The 17,583-nt window shown below is 41.5% G+C and overlaps 1 protein-coding gene across 4 annotated transcripts in view; it reads right to left on the bottom strand.

The window, feature by feature from the left end:
* KLHL29 (kelch like family member 29) overlaps positions 1 to 17,583 on the bottom strand; it is a 403,358-nt gene that overhangs the window by 320,153 nt on the left and 65,622 nt on the right. For all 4 annotated transcript variants that reach the window (XM_090136444.1, XM_090136441.1, XM_031595907.2 and 1 more), the window contains exon 2: positions 13,512 to 13,618. The gene's annotated coding sequence lies outside the window, so the exon portion shown is untranslated. The remainder of the gene's footprint in view (positions 1 to 13,511; positions 13,619 to 17,583) is intronic.

The raw sequence follows: 17,583 nt of genomic DNA, 5'->3' as shown, positions 1-17,583 counted from the left end.
CACCAAGTGCAGTTAACAGTTGGTGTTGGGTCTGGTGTTAGGATTAAAAAGCTCTGCTAATCGCAAGAAATGTAAAAAGATTAAGGGGTGGTGGTTGCCAGTAAGGTCTTTAAGAGCATGTATGTGTTGAAATTCACTGTGGGATTAAAATTCCTCACGTTGAAAAAAAAAACAAAAAAAAAAGAAAAAAAAAGAATTAAAAAAAGGGGTGATAGATCATAAATGCAGCAGCCAGTATCACTTTCACTGTCCAGAACCCATTCCCAAGGATTAGAGATTTATGATTGGAAATGAAAAACGTATGCCATGGCTTACTGTGAAGGATCTAGGAGGGTTTTAGTGAGGAGAAGCAAGCATTTGTATTCTGAGACTTAGGAATTAACTACACTCCTAAAACCTATTAAAACAGTGGGCTTTGGGAAAGAGATTTTGCTTACCAAAAACCTGCCTGAAGACAGTGGAGTCACAGCTTCTAAAAGGTACTGTAACACAAATCATGATGGCATCCAGTATCTGCATCCTTTCAGTAGGAAGAATAAAGTGACACCTTCATTTCCTGGCTTCTGGCTGTTTTAGATTTACCTGCGTGATCTATTTATATTGCTATTTGTCAAGGACAAGTTAACCTCCCCATACAAAATATTCAAATTGGTGTAAGAGAACCCCCAGCCCCCAGAAGGATAAAGTAATAATAAAAAATCCAGCTTCCTCAAGCCTCAACATAAGTATCTTTTAAAGCCTAGATTTGAATTTTGGATGGATTTTTTTCTTAAACAAGGCACTTTAGGCAATGCAGACCACAGCATCAGAAGGTGTGATTCCCCACCTCGCCCATGACACTGAGCTCCATCAGCAGCGATCACACTGCTCACTGCTGTCACCCTCAGCCACCACCACCCTGATCTGGAAGGCAAGTTGTACAATGATGGACAGCCAGCAACTGCATAGCAATGAGGCCAACTAAAACTTGCCCCCCTCCAGAAGTGTTGCAAATATATCCAAAGATTCAGAGCAAAATTCTACTGCAGCCACGTGATGAATGCTCTCTTAACAGGTTGCCCAGAGAAGCTGTGGATGCCCCATCCCTGGTGGTGATCAACACCAGGCTGAGAGGGTGAGTGGCAACCCTGCCCAAGGCAGAGGGGTTGGAATTGGATAATGTCCAGAGAAGGGCAACAAAACCCCAAGAAGGGGTGAGGGGTCTGGAGCACAAGTCTTATGAGGAGCGGCTGAGGGAACTGGGATTGTTTAGTCTGGAGAAGAGGAGGCTCAGGGGAGACCTTATTGCACTCTACAACTCTTCTCCCAGGCAACGAACAGGACCCGGGGAAATGGCCACAAGTAGTGCCAGAGCAGGTTTAGGTTGGACATGAGGAAGAACTTTTTCTCTCAGAGAGTGGCCAGGCACTGGAATGGCTGCCCAAGGAGGTGGTGGAGTCGCCATCCCCGGCAGTGTTCAAGAGGCATCTGGATGAGGAGCTATGAGATATGGTTTAGTAGCTTGTGGTAGCAGTGGTGATGGGTGGACGGTTGGACTAGATGACCTTGTAGGTCCTTTCCAAACTTGTGTTTCTATGAATCTTTAAGGTCTCTTCTAACCTAAGCCATTCTATGGCTCTAAGATTTCTAGGCCCCTGAGTTCAAATGCTGACTCAAACCCACTTTTTTTCACACACTAATTTACCTTCAGTAAATCTGAATGTTGCTGTTCAGGTGGCTAGGGAATAGCTTGGGATAAGACTGTTTCACCATGTTCATCTCGCGCTCCTTTCAGCCAAGTGCTCCTGGAGCATGTCTGGATTTTCAGAATCCGTAAGATTCCACTTCCCTTCTGTTCCCCTCAAGCAAGTATTTCTTCCAGATGCCTGCAGCAGAAGCAGAAATCACCATCTCGCAAGAGTTATAAAACACTCATATTAAATAATAGAGGTGAAAGCACTGTGTATGATTTCTGCAGAAGTCTTTTCAGAAGAACAGACAAATTTATTCACTGCATTACGGAACAGTTTGAGAAAACAAGATCATACAATGTACAGTGCCTCTATTTAAATTGTTTCATTTCTATTCATGAGTGCACTGATTAGATACGCCGAAAATATCATCAGTAAGAAATAAATAATTCTGCCAAATTAATAGCTGTTGATTTCTTTTTACCTGAAAACGTAAGTAGCATCTCATTCACACTAGACAAAGCTGCTATAATTTGGATACACCAATCTTGTTGGTTCAAGTCTACACAGCACACCCAGACAGGTATTCATCTGAATTTCCTTAATAATAAACAACTTCTTTCAAAATGCCAAGCTGTTTAGTGAGTGAAGATTACCTAATACGTACTCTGCTTGGAGAGGTTTAGGAGTAGGCTGGTTTTTGTATTGTTGTCTTCTCCAAACAGTAGGTTGAGAGAAACAAATTGCTCCAAATGCAGAGCTTGGTGTAGAAACCGCATGTTAGGGAATAGAGGCAAACTTGCTGTATCAGACAGAATTGATCTCAAGCTCACCAAATGCTCTTTATTTAATAACATCTTTCTGTCTCAGAAATAAGCCAGCCAGAAGCAATCACCGCTAGCAACATTAGATAATGGGAGCTATTAACCAGCCCCAAAATGAGGGCTCTCCAGTACCTTCAACTCCCTGTGTTTTTCTGGGGAAACATGGGAAAGGGTAGAGATGTGTAAATGAAGCAGAAGGTATTATTTATTGTAAGGATCACACTAATATTTTGCATGTTTAAAAAAATATACATAAAGACACAGCTAACGTGCTTTAAAATAAAACACTGCAGGATGATGAATGCAGTATATCTGTTGAGCTTACAAACCTCCGAGATACGTTCCATGTTTTTGAGAAATTCATCTGGTTTGAACTGACAATGAATTATTCTTCTAGAAATCAAATGTAATTGCTTTAACATTTCAAAAAAAAATCTAAATGCGCAGCCGAATACCTTCGGAGCCCCCAGTTTGCAAAGCAGCCAAGTGATACACCTCCGAGAGCTCCTGTTAGCTCCTGCAGGCGAGACAGATCAAGGAAATGCTGAGTGGAGGTGCAATGTGACAGTTATTAGCAAAACAGGAGTAATTTGACCGAGAAAAAAAAAATCTGACAAAATCTCAGTTCTCAGCAACAGATTTTGAAAGCCTATTTGCACATAAATTGGAAAAAAACAATTCTTGCATTAGAAACTGATGAAGATGAAACAACGTATCCTAAATCCTAACGTATTTGAAATTATTTTCTTTGATTCAAAGCCGATAATCCTATAACAGGCAGTAACTAAATAGTAGCTTATCAGACTTGCTCTGCATGTTGAAGAGACTTCACAGCCAGATCCTGATTTGGGGCCACTCTAATATCAGAATAACTGGATTTACTGCTGTATTCACACCTTTGTTTTTGCCATCTGAAACGGCTGCAGCACGCAGTGCATTTGGCTGTGTTTTAAGCATTAGCAGCATAAATATCCCCTTGTGTACTGTATACTTCACCACTTCTTGCTTCCCATAAATCAAGCCTAGAACCAATCATCTTTTTGTGTTAGACATTAATGGCAACTCCATTATTCAAATCCAGCCTGTGCAGCTTTGCCTTTCACGGGGACGTACAGCAGCTCATAAGCAGGCTTACAGCTGAGCAAGGAGCCATTCTGATCTGCCAGGGGTCTTCCTACACCTCCACAGCCAGCAGAGATGAGGTGTTCTGCATCTTTCAATTTGTTGGTGCAAAAGGCTTTGTAAAAACTTCTATGAGGTGTAACAACGTGAAATAATCGGGAAGGCATTTGGCGCTCCTGCAAGAACTGCAGCTTTGTGTCACTGTAAACATTGTCTACGTGTTTTAGCTCAGTATCTCTGCTTACCAGTATGTGTTCTTCACCGCATCACAATTAGACGCATAGGCAAGGAGACCTTTGGTGTCATTAAATCAAATTCCTCTACAAACACACGGAGATTTTATGGACTGTTGTCTTTTCTGCTTGCTGCTACATTTCCACATTCAGTGCAGAACACAGTAACAGTTGCAGGTACCTTCCACTGTTTACAGTACCCACCAAGAACGATTCCAAAACCAAATAAAACAACTCGGCTATGATTTAAGCAGCACAAACTGATCTCCCATGGGGTTTCTTTTTTTTCTCTCCTCTTTCCCTCATCTCTCAGTTCGGGAGGATAGGGAACATGAAAACTAAATGGATTTATGCTTAAATAATTCATCTTTTCAGGCACATCAAACCAAGTACTAAAGTTCATCCACAGGGCTAGCAGCATTTAGCTGATTCCAGTGGTATTTTAAGCAGGATTCTGGAGAGCTAGTTGCAAAAGGTTGGGAGGAAATACTGAACAGCTGTGTTGCTGTGCAGTTCGGGACCACGTGCTGTAACCCTACCTAGTCTTGTTGAGGACATCTGATGGGGACATGGCACCAGCTGTGCCCAACATCGCTGCGTTTCAGAGACCCGCTCCTGAACAAGAGATGCTTTGTGAGCAGGGTGAGCTTTGGCACATCCAGGGAAGCCTCGGAATTACAAACGCCGAGCATCGCTTTCCTGCCAAGTGGGAACAAAATATGTGGCAACATAAAGCGTCTTTAGGAGAGCAGCTCCCGCAGGGCACACATCCGAGCTCACTGATTTCAGCCTAGGAGCCAAGTTGCCTTAAAGTAAGGTCCTGTAGGGGTTGGAATTGAAGCCATGGTAGCAACTTGCCTCCTCTTTAAGCACAGGAGGAAAAACAGAAGGTTTCCTTTGTATATTTCCAAACATCCTTTGAAGGAATGATGATGGGTTTACTAATGCAGAAAATCAAGTGATATTCCTCTGTAACCTTTGCTACGCTTGCTCTTGAAGTCATGTTTATTGTGCTAACTAAACCACATTCTTGCAGCTAAAGAGGAAAAAAATAAATCTGTTTTGCTTCTTGCTCTCTTTTTATTCTCTTAAAACCCAGAAACTACAATCTCCAATTCCTACTAGTAACTGCTTGCTTTAACAACACAAGAGGTCTCTCTCCTGCACATGGCTATCAATGTGCTCGAAGAGCCTGCAAAAAAGAGTGAGGGAAATAGGGTTTTCCCACAACTGAGATCTGTTCCTGTGATTTATACCCAGAACCTATTGTTGCCCAGACTAAATCAGACAAAGCAGTAAAGAAAAGTAATTAGATTTCAGGATGTAATGACATCTGACGAGAAGTTCAGTAACACTGCTTGGCCCATGAGGGAAACAATTGGTCAAAGCGAAGAAAACATTTTGCCACATGGAAAACTTTAAGTGGGTTAGTAACCTGGTACTGTACCAGAGATGAATTTTTCCAGTCAGGTTTATATCTTCAAATTCACTGAAGTGGAGATTTATTGCAGCAAAGACAGAGAAAACCACTGGAGGAATGTGCTGGAAGTGGAGCGGGACAAAAGGAAAACAAACAAAGAAAATACAATATTCTTGGATTTGCAGTGGCTTAACTGAAATGCTTTTGTGTTTCCAGTCTAAATTAACATGGTTCATAATAATATTATCTAAATCACAAAAAAACACAAGATTTGGTAGAATGATATGTCTTGCAGAATATGTTTTGGGCAAATTTCATTAGAAATAGCTTGAAATATCCTTAAGAAATATCATCATGAAGACACATTTATTTTCTGTGGCATAATTTGAGACCTTCAGCAGAAAGCAATGTCACTGCGAGCAGTGATGGCTCCAAGCCACTGCTTATGCAGTGGAAGACCTCTTTAAATCAAACATGTTTAAAAACGTCCTTGTTCTAACTTGCGTGTGCTGGGCAGCCCATCACAAATTTATGTCCTCACGCTTTGTAGAGTAATGATGTTCATATACCCACGTAAGCTGTCTGTGAACAACACAGACTCTTCCACTTGGCTAATCTTCCCACATAAAAGTTAAGTGCCTCACAGTCCTTGTGTGTGAAAGCCACTCTAAACCAAAATGGACAACTCTTCTGTCTGTAACGTATGCATATTAACACGTGCAGGATAAGAAAACGTGCTTTAATTGATTCTGACCAACCACCATTAAAAAGCAACAGCAACAAAAACCTAAAAACGCAAAGAACCACCGGACCACAGTCTACCATCATAAAAAAAAATAATAATAAATGCTTACAGTAATGCCTATTGCAAAGTACAGGAATTGCAAGTCCTGACCTTGGGAGATGTGGAGAACAGCATTCGTTTCCTTCCTTCAAGAAGCAGACACTGTAACCCTTTTTTCAAAGTTGTATACTGAAATTGTTCTTACCCCAGCCAAGCTGACAGCGTTGCTGTGGAGAAGCTTGCTTCCAGGGGAAGTGGAATGTAAAAACAAAGTTGCTCTGACCTTAACAATAATCCTGTTTGCATATTACAATATATTTTTCTACCATAACAAGGCAAAGTCCCTTGTGTTCCGGTCAGAAAAAGTCATCTTCCAGTAAAAGCACATTGTGATCAATAACATTTTCTTAATATATTATATTATCTCTCACTAAAACACTTTTTCATTTGGCATTTCAGGCTGCCTAGTAGGGGAAATTCATGACAAAACTCAAGATGGCAAATGAGATACTGCAAATTAATTCCATCTTTTCGTTCGTGAACATTTGACAAGCCTGTGTCGTCTGACTTCAGCAGAAGCTTTCTCAGCTTTCAAATATACATGAAACAGAAGAATCTGCTCCACTACCATACACCAGTCTTCACTTCAGCCTGCATAATTTTGTGTTGAAATATGCTGTAGATTAAACAGCAAACTTTGAGACCAGAATTGGTAGGGCTTAATTTAAATATTAGTTTAGAAAACAGACTCAGAAGTCCACAATAGCAATTGTGAAATTGTATTTTAAAGTTATAGCCCGGAGACTGGCAGAGTACAGGAATCCTCCACGGCTGAATCTGTTTTGCTACTGAGCCATCTGCAATCTGGTCCTGAAAAAGACTATGCAATGAAAAAGCCAATTTGGTGCTGGCAAAGTTTGAAGAGAGCTGTGACATGATGGGCATTACAGGGAAGTAGAGGAATCAACTTTTCACAAGGGTAGACAGTGATAGGACAAGGGGGAATGGTTTCCAGCTCAAGGAGGGAGGATTTAGATTGAATGTCCAGGGGAAGCTCTTCACAGAGAGAGTGATGAGGTGCTGCAACAGCTGCCCAGAGAGGCTGTGGATGCCCCGTCCATCCCTGGAGGTGCTCAAGGCCAGGTTGGATGGGGCCTCGGGCAGCCTGGGCTGGTATTGAATGTGGAGGTTGGTGGCCCTGCCTGCAGCAGGGGAGTTGATGATCTTTGGTGCTCCTTCCAACCTAAGTCATTCTATGATTCTACAAAGTACTTCTCTACTTGTGGGTCTGAAATTGCTTTTGCTATGAGTAGCAGCAGCTTTATTCCCCTCTCACAGTTTACATCCCACAGGTTGAAGTGAAGACCCAGCGACACAGCCAGGGGCAGGAGCACCTCCCCTATGAGACCCAGTGGCATCAGGGGACTGGAGCACCTCCCCTATGAGGACAGACTGAAGGAGCTGGGCTTGTTCAGCCTGAAGAAAAGAAGGCTGCGGGGTGACCTCATTGCAGCCTTTCAGTACCTAAAGGGAGCCTACAAACAGGAGGGGAATCAACTCTTTGAAAGAGTTGATAACTGCAGGATGAGGGGAAATGGTTTTAAGTTGAGGGGGGGGAGATTTAGGTTGGATGTCAGGGGGAAATTCTTTACAGAGAGAGTGGTGAGATGCTGGAGCAGGCTGCCCAGAGAGGTTGTGGATGCCCCATCCCTGGAGGTGTTCAAGGCCAGATTAGATAGGGCCCTGGGCAGCCTGGTCTAGCATTAGGTGGGAAGGCTGGTGGCCCTGCATGTGGCAGGGGGGTTGGAGATTCATGATCCTTGAAGTCCCTTCCAACCCTGGCCATTCTGTGATTCTGTGGGGCAGAGCCACTGCCTTCCTTGTGGCAGCCCATTAGCACTTGAGCAACAGGAGCTGTAGATGCAACTGAATTAAGGAAAGTTGTCAGTGTTCAGCTTGGTCCAAAGAGGCATGATCCTTCAAAAAGGGCTTGGGTGCATGCAGGGTATTATCAGTAGGATGGTTTAAACACACCTGATCTCCACAGGATTAGGTGCAAAATCACTGCCTGTATTAATATTTCAGCATAAGGAATAAAAGGCAGGTAAGCGTTGAATATTCACGCTATGGGAATGCTCTGTATATGAATTCTGTAACAGAAGCATGCAAGGGCTGTACCCATACACCACAGAATTTACCAACTAATAGCCCAATTAAAGAGGTACTTCAGTATGTGCCTTGCTTTAAGCTCACAGGGCAGCCTCTGTTGACTAAACACATCCTATTTCTTTAAGTCAAGATTCAAATTGAAAACAATGTAAAAAAAGTGAGGAAAAATGGATGGAAATGTAATTTACATCCATGAACCCCAGCACCTAATAAGGTCTGAACCGTGTAAAGGGCCAAAGAACACATCTACCTAAGAAGTCATTCATTAAAGATCAACATCTTGTTTAACTATGGAAGACGTGTGCAGGAGAGATGCATGGAACTCAGTCGTTGGAACAAATCCAAGAAGTACTTAGATATATTTGTGAGAAAAGGGATAAAAATGAGATTGGCATTGATAAGCAGGAACACAGATGACATTACTGCAAACTGGGTGGCAAGAACAAAATAATCAAGATTTTGAAGGTGAGAACAAAGTTTGGGATTTTTTTTTTTTTTAAGCAAAATAATATAGAGAGTAAGCCTTCATGCAAATGAGCACTTATAAAATAGCCTTTCTAGGTGAGTAATTTCTTTCACGATTAATAAAATCTGCAATCTGAGCAACAATGTTCTGATGACTTCTTGCCATTCGCAATTATCGCTCATCCTGGCACCAAAAACTCATTATTATTAGAGCTCACAAAAAAATATTTAACTACTTCTATGAAAAGACTTAATTTTTAAAAGAATCACAAGTTTTTAAGCTTTGTTTCTACTTCTAAGTCTTGAAAGTGAAAAATGAGGGAGCCCTAGCAACCCCCATGTACATCTCCTTCAGCTTCCAACAAGCGATGTGAATAAAAGCATCTAATTTATATGGTAACACAACACACTACAAAAGTATACTTTGGTTTAAAAGCAGCCTACTAAGAGTATGGAGTTAACATATCCCCATATAACTATGGGCGTGTGTTTTATACTATAAACATACGTATTTTTGCCTTTTTTATAGCAGTTTTCTCCAAAGGAGCTAAAAGCATTTAACAGTTACTGTAGAACTAACAGCACTCTTGTGAATAAGAATATATAATCACTATTTTAATGGCATGGAAGCTGAGGCACAAAGGTGGATGTGGCAGAACAAAAACAATACCAAACTCCAAGCACTGTGAGTAAATTCCAGCCTACCTGGCATGCATCATCTATAGGCGGAGAGGAACAGAGATATTTTTGTCAGTGCCTATGGAGATGTTAGCACTAACACTGCCTATATCCCCCTCCACCCTGCACCCTGACAGAGCACTTAAATCAGAGCCACATTAGAAAGAATAAGCAAAAGTAAAAAATAGAATAAAGAATAGATGCTACATGGACTCAAAGAAACATACACAAAAAAGATTTCCCTATGCACAGGTGCTTGACAGACATTATCTGAGCTCTTTATAAAAACATCTCTCAGATCTCTCACTTTCAGTGATGTGGTGGTCAACCAGTAAAGGGAGATGCAGCAGGCACAAGCAGTAAGGGGAAATCTAATTAGGTATGAGGAAGGAAAAATCAGTGAGTGCTTTACCAATCAACACAGGCTGTCCATGAAGGCTGCTGAGTCTCCATCCTCACGGATACTCAGGATTCAGCTGGACACAACCATAGCACTGAAAAACCTGCTCCACTCTGCAGCTGGTCTGTTTTGAGCAGGAGGTTGACCAAGGTGGCCTCCTGAGGTCCTCCCCTAAGTTACTGTAGGAATATCATACAGATACAAGTGAGATTATTCTTAGGTTTCTTTGCTTCATCCCAAAGCTTATCAGAAATTCATACAAGAAGTACGACTCTGGACTTGCATGAGTAAAAACAACTACTTCATTCAGCTTGCTCTCTTCTGAAAAGAGTGGGATGGAACAGACTGCAATCTTTGCTATAACCCGCCTAAAGCTACAAAATATGAAAAGCAAAACACAATCAAGCACCTAAATGTGTGTGGTCGTTAGAGGTCTTGGTTGAAGTTTACATACCTTCCTGACCCTCATTCCTTGTAAGAAACACTCAGAAAACACTCAATCAAGTTGCTGTGCCGAGAGAACCACTGCTGCTAAAATAACTGCATCATGGTAACAGCTCTCAACTTCTTCCTTTCATTTCAGATTCCTCTCCCTCCCCACCGTCCCGTCCCCCCCTACACACACACATTTTCATATGAGGTGCTGCATATGGTGAAAGCCGATTTACTCTGAGCCAGAAACAACAGAGGTTAAATACTTCCCTAGTTAGAACACAGAGATTGCAACAGTATGTGATTGTCAAGCTGTATAGAGTTATGGCCAACATACATAAATACCTTCTACACTCTTCAGAAGAACAAGCAAGTTAAAATGTCTTAAGAGGGGTGGCTGAGCTAGGAATATCCTCAAATGGGTAAGACAGACAAGCATGCTACTCCTATGGGCAGCTCATTTCTAGAAACAAAGTCCACCCAAGAATCCAAGGCACTTTTGAACGGCTTCTCAACCCACAGCAGAAGCCTAGATGAGGTAGCCTGGACACAGAGGGCAGCTCATTTCCAACTACATATGTCAACTACTTGTGATAATTAGCTCCAATGAAGAGAAGAGAGTTGTTGCTTGGTTAGTTTTGTCATTTTACCCTCCCCTCCCAAGTAGATCACAGACATGATACCAGAAATACCCACAGAAATACCATAATCTGATACAATAACAGTACAATAAGCTGATATTCAGCTTAAGACTAGACTCAGCATTTTGTACTGATTTGAACTGTGCAATGCTGCAACATATCAAGCCAGATTTGCTAGACGTTCCCCTCCACAGAAAGTGAATTAAACTGTCACTCATCACCATAAGACTTGCTCTAGTGTAAGTACTTCTTCATCAGTTGGACAATCTTGCTCTGAATTAAAAACAAAATGCTATGTTGCAAGTTAAAATCTTCATCCACTTTCCCATGTTATTTTTTTTCCTCTCTACTTTTCGCTTACCTATTTTCCACTCTGCTGTTTTTCCCCAGTTCAGTATGTTTAACCCTCTGTACTCCTCCTGCCTGCCTACTGCTTTCTTTTCTTCCCCTTCTCAGCAGATTTAAAGGAAGGAACTTGCTTTTGAGCTCCAGCCACCCTGGCTACACTGATAATTATGGTCTGAGCATTGAACTTCTGATGTCCTCCTGCTCCTTTCTGTTGCTCGTTTATAAATGAATAAGGCAGCAAAGCCTGCTGGAGTACAGCTCCCTTCTCCAAGGACCATCTGTTCAGTGAGTCAAGGCAAAGCTGGGGCAGAATCATTTGAGTTGGAAGGGGACCGTAAAAGGCCATCTAGTCCAACTCCCCTGCAATGAACAAGGGCATCTCACAACATATACACCCCAGGAAAAGATAGCAAAAAATGACACTGTATTCATTGGGAGGGATATTTAAAAAAAAAAGTTATTTAGAGAACATTTTATACAACTGCAAGACAATTACAGCTGTTGGTGTATTCAGTTTTACAGTATTACAAACACATGCCGGAACAAAGAAGGAATATAAAATAAAAGCCTTATTCAAAATTCAGACTCAACTTCAAGTAACAATTTCATTTTTCTGTTATTACATACACTATTTATGATATTGTATTGGTAGCACAGAGAAAGAGATTAAATAAACTTCCCTACACATACTTATACACACTCAAGCATACACACAATTTCCTGTTTTACCATGAACAAACTAATGATAGGAATTAAGAAGCATTTTTAAATTATCAAAGCTGCTCTGAAATCTGTAAGCTGGTTGCTAAGGGAAATACACTTTATAAACAGTCTTCATGGGTGTACTACAAACCTATTTACGGGAAGAGGCCAGAAAGGTTATGATCCAGATGTGCTGAGGATGCTGAGGTGTTCAGCAAGAAACATCGAGAGGGAACAGCAAGCAACACAACAACTGTTGTGCAGTGTGCAAGAAAGATTAAACTGATTAAAATTAGAGAAGAAAAAAAGAAAAGAGGACTTGGTGGTCTTAACGCAGATAGGAAGTGCACCACTCCTGGGCTGTGTTAGCAAGAGGACAGCCAGCAAGCCTGGGGAGGGTGTCCTACCCATCCATGTAACACTTGTGAGCTCTCCAGGGTAGATAGAGGGTATTGGAGGCTGGAGCACAAAGCATGAAGGAGGGGAGAGAGATCACACTACGGTTTCCAATTCCTAACGGTATGGTATAGAGAGTGAGCCTATTCTTGAAAGTATGGAGAGATACGAGAAAGGAGCTACGATAACGAACATTCCGATGAGAGATGAGGAAAACATCCTTCATGAGATCGTGAAACAGGAACAGGAGCCCAAAGAAGTGTTGGAATCTCCATCCTTGGAGATATTCAAAGCTCAAATGCATGCAGACCTAAGCAACCTGGGAGACACTGCTCCGAGCAGGAGGTCAGACTGGACAATATCCAGAGGCACTTTTAAGCCTGAATTAACCAACAGTTCTAAATATCTAGTTGGCAGAAGCCAGAATGTGATCAAAGGATGCCAAGAGAGCAGTCATATAGCATCAAGGGTCAGGCTTAGCTCTGCAAGGAGAAACACACAAAGAAGATTGGGAAAAGAAGCTAGGAAAGGGGTATGATGAGTAAAGCAGCAGGCTGAAAGAGAAGGCAGCAGCAGAGGATCAACACCGTAAGGAAGAACAAAAATAGAAAACCCAAATCTGCATCCACCAAGCTACACTTTCCCCTAGCAGCTGAAAGGTAAAAAGTCCTATGGGAGTCACTCAGTGATGAAGTCAATATTTACATTTCCACTTTGATGTGCGTAATAGAACTGAGTAGGAGAGGAAATCAGTTCTCTCTTTTTTAGGAAAAACTAAGCAACCTTTAATCTGCCTTTTTTTTTTTTTTTTTTTTAAATCTACACACAATTTTGCAAACTTCACTGGTATTTATAACGTGTTTATATAATAAAGAATGTTTCATTTGTAATACAAACATATAAGTATATTTTGTAGCTTAAAACTCCAAGCGATCACAGCACTCAAAGTGGCTTACAGCTTTTTGCAGTTCTGTAGGATATAAACCTCTGAGCCTGTGGAGATGAACTCTACTCCCTCTTGCAGCCACACAACCCAGTGCATATACCCTTGATCAGGTTTATAGCACTAGCATTCAGTCTCCTACATTCTTTTTCCAGTGTAACACAGTTGCACATGCTCTGACAGGGATTTGCTGCAGTCACTGAATGCATAACCCAAACTACGCTCATGTAAGACAGATAAAAGGAAAATTAAAATGCAAAAAGAACAGATAACTGCTCACTTACCCTATGATATCCAGAATGTGTATCAAAATCAGCCTCAGGTGTAATAGTCAGTAAACAGGACAGCAAATCCTTGCATTTAGCAGGAGGTTTCTGGGAAGCCAGATTACCTAGGAAAAAGAGGAAAACTACGTTAATACACAAAGATGAAGTCACCTAGGCTTTGTAAGAATAGCCTTTAAATGAGCTAGAGGAGAAGAAAAAAAAACAGCTGCAGAATGGGAGATGGTACATGCCACCATGATCGGCATGGAGAATTTAATCCTCTGAAGGTGACAGAAATCTGCTATGAAGCACGGGGAGTTCGGTGCTGCTGGATTCTTAGGGTTTAGTAAAGAACATCTAATACCCGTGATAACACAGTGTTAACCCTCTAATCAAGGACGTGGAGGAGAGCAGAAAGAGCACGATATTTTGCTTAATTAGTTGCTATCAAAGAGAGGACGAGTTCAAGCACTCGCAAGAATGAGGCGACACAAGATTATTTAAAAGTTTAATAGCGTTCTAAGTCTTTGGTAACACGGGGTTTGCCCATGAAATAAAAATAATCCCAAGAGATAAATTTAAAGAAATATATCTCATTTTAGTGCCCAGGATAAAATGACTATTCATTAAAGCAAAGCAGTTTTATACCTACATTCTCCATCTCACATCTAATATATATATATAGGAGTAATCTCCATGACGGGAAGTGGAATGTAATCCTGCAAGAACGAAGTGCTGTCATTATCTGCAAATCAATAAAATATTTATTTATTTATTTTTAAGTGGGCATAACAGTACCTATTGATTTCACGTTTTTAGCACTGGAGTTTCTGGCCCTATGAAGAAGATTCTTACAATCATGAGAAACACAGATGAATAAATGAGCTGATACAAGCCAATTCTAAGTTCCCGTTGTTCAGTGGAAGTTCACTGTAATCAGGGTTTCGTAGAATCATAGAATGGCCTGGATTGAAAAGGACCACAATGCTCATCCAGTTCCAACCCCCTGCTATGTGCAGGTCACCAACCAGCAGACCAGGCTGCCCAGAGCCACATCCAGCCTGGCCTTGACTGCCTGCAGGGATGGGGCATCCACAGCCTCCTTGGGCAACCTGTTCCAGTGCCTCACCACCCTCTGGGTGAAGAACTTCCTCCTAAGATCTAACCTACACCTCCCGTCTCGGTTTAAAACCATTCCAAAGAAACCAAAATGTTTCTCTTTCACAACCTCAGCTTAAGCTTCTTTGTTTTATATAAACATAACGTTTTGTGTAACTAAAACACTACATATTTTGCTTTGTTAGAGCAATATCACTTACCATACCTGCAAGCTGTTGGAAGTTTATCATGCAAAACCTCTTGGAGGACACCTCCCTGCCCTGCAAGTACATTATTACAGAGTATTTGCATGACTCTTACTATGTTCCAATAGCCTGACCAAAGAAAGAAAAGTAATCAGCCAGTCCCCTGTGAAAGTCCAAACCTGGCTGAGCACTGAGAAGCTCATGGTTCAAAGGGATGGTGAAGGTGGTAAAGTAACAGGAAAGAGAAGGACACCAAAGAGTGACACAACGCATCCAAGGTCATTTTGAGGGTCTGTGAAGCCCTGAGTTCCATTGGGCCATGATAAATTCCTTCGGAAGAGTTTAATAGAACTGATAGATGCTTATATAATTCTGTAAATGAAGCATAAAGCAACTCTGGCTTGATGAGCTGATCAAATAGCTCATGTTGTAACAAATGACCTGTAATACCTGTAATGAGAGCTGACTGCAGTTCATGATGTACCATTACAAAGAGAAGGAAAAAAGATACAAGTTTAAAGTGGGGCCTGCTGACATCCCAAAAGAAATCTCTAAAAGCAAACAGACAAAATCATTTACAATTTTCAGTCCTCGTTTCATGCAGAAAAAGCAGATTCCTTCCCAAGCAGTAGCCAGCTGCAAGGTTAGTCTCTCAAAAATGCAAAGCATGATAATACAAGCAACAAGCACACGAAAGGACTGAGAAGGCACACAAAAAGAAGTGTCTAGACTGCATTATCCCCATCATTCCTGTCTTCTCTGTCATACAGAGCTGCATTCTCCTCGTTAGCTGCTTTGTTTACAGGGTTAGACTCATTTTGGAGTTTAGGCTTTCCAAATAGTTGGTCTATTCATTTATATAATGCTGCTCAAACACATTGTTGAGACATTTCAACAGAGTGTTTCTGACTTTCGCGACACGCTTAAAGAATTCTGCATGAACTGCCTGAAAAAGCTCCAACAAAAATAACAGCTTTTTTTTTTTTTGGTTTGGTTTGTTTTCCTGTTTTTCAGAAAGATCACTGTTTTCACGGAGAAGTTTATGGAAAGGACAGAAAAAACTCAAGGGAGTAATTTCTCCTTTGCGTAGTGAATCACCACATCACAGTTATCCCATCCTCTTCAAGGGCAACACTGGGCCACAATAACATGGAAGGTCTCCCAAGGGAAACATCCACTTCCCAAAGCCATCTCAGGACTTGTTCAAGAGCAAGCACAGACTCTGCAGAACTGAAGAACCACCTTTGACCAAAAAAAAAAAAAAAACCCAACATAAAATAAAATGGGTTTGTGATAAGGAAGAGGACTAGTCTGGTACACCAATGGCAGTTTCACATGAAGGAAATCTTTTTCTTTCCTACCTCAAAAGTGAAAGACACGAGGAACATCTACAAAGCGTGACTGTAGACTCTAGATGGAAGTGCCATAGGGAAAAGCGAAACAGACCTCACAGCTGGATACGGGATGTTTGAAGAAAAGCTCAGAAGGAAAATGGAGCAAGAAAGGGAATAATCCGTCACCATGAAAATGGTACACAAAGACGGGCTTAGGTTCAAAATCTGTTTCCTTACTCCTGGACACGCAGTCCCAAAGAGGAGTCAAAATTATTACTTGGGACGACACAAAGAAAGGATTAATGGTCTTTACTGTTTAACATACATTATTTACTTTATTTACTAGGCTTCGGGTGCCTTCTCTACCCTGCTTTAGAAAAGCCTGGCTGTTAATAGGACAGGATTTTGATCTTATCAAAACTTAACTGCAGTTCAAAGTGAGGCGGAGAGAGGAGAACACCTGTCAGTCAGCTCAGAACTACTAACATGAATGCTGAAAGTAAAAGAGACAGACATACAGTGAGGAGCTTTAAGCATCTACACCAAGAGGTGTTCTCTTTTGTTTGCTAGCTTTGAAGATAAAGCCTCACTTCCCTGTATCAATATTTCATGAAGCTGAAGGTACCTTACAAAGGCCTACAGCAGCAGCCCAATTTATCCATTAGCAGCCTGATAACCTCAAAATGGGCAAACCATACATCCTATGCAGCACCTAAGCTTCTAAATTAAAATGACTAGAGGTAACCTGTTGGAAACCAGACATTTACTTCAGATACTCCATCACTGTAGCAACTTCCATGATATCAGCAGCTCGTCCTTTGGGGTAGAACTACCAGGAGGCTACATGGTATATGAAACTGGTGTGAACCCACCCACTTTGACAGAAGCTTCTTCATGAATGAATGTAATGATCAGAGATGCCTTAGGCTTAAAAGACCTAGGTAATGAAAAGCAAGTTTGCATCTTTGTTGAAAGAAACTGTACCATTGGCCCCATCCTCTTGACTTTCCACCTGTTAGATGGTTGTAAGTGTTGATAAGACCCATCTCAGTCTTCTCCTCTCCAAGCTGAACAGTCCCAGCCTTTCCTCACAATGGAGATGCCCAGGCCCCAATCTTTTTTGCGCCTTCCACAAGACTCTCTCTTACAAGATCCCTTTCTTTCTTGAACTGAGGAGAACTGGAGCCATTACTTCAGATGTAAGCTCACCAGGGCTAAGTAGAGAGGGATGTGGTTGACCTTCTGGCTCAAATCACTGGAGGCAGTTAAGGAAACTGTCACTGCTCTGGTTGGCCTAGCTTATAAGCCAGTTGGTTGCAATGATGCCATTTCAGACCCCACTCCCCAAGCCCTTCAGTTTAAATCCTGCCTCATCACACTTGAGCTTTAAGAAGTGAATTATAAGTATCCAAATGCCAGAGCCGTAAGGGACAGAATGACTTTGCATTATAC

This window comes from Phasianus colchicus, chromosome 2, assembly GCF_987193195.1.
Source record: "Phasianus colchicus chromosome 2, bPhaCol1.hap1.1, whole genome shotgun sequence".
NCBI lineage: Eukaryota > Metazoa > Chordata > Aves > Galliformes > Phasianidae > Phasianus > Phasianus colchicus.
Note: the sequence above shows the minus strand (reverse complement) of the source record. Positions and strands in the feature narration are given on the sequence as shown.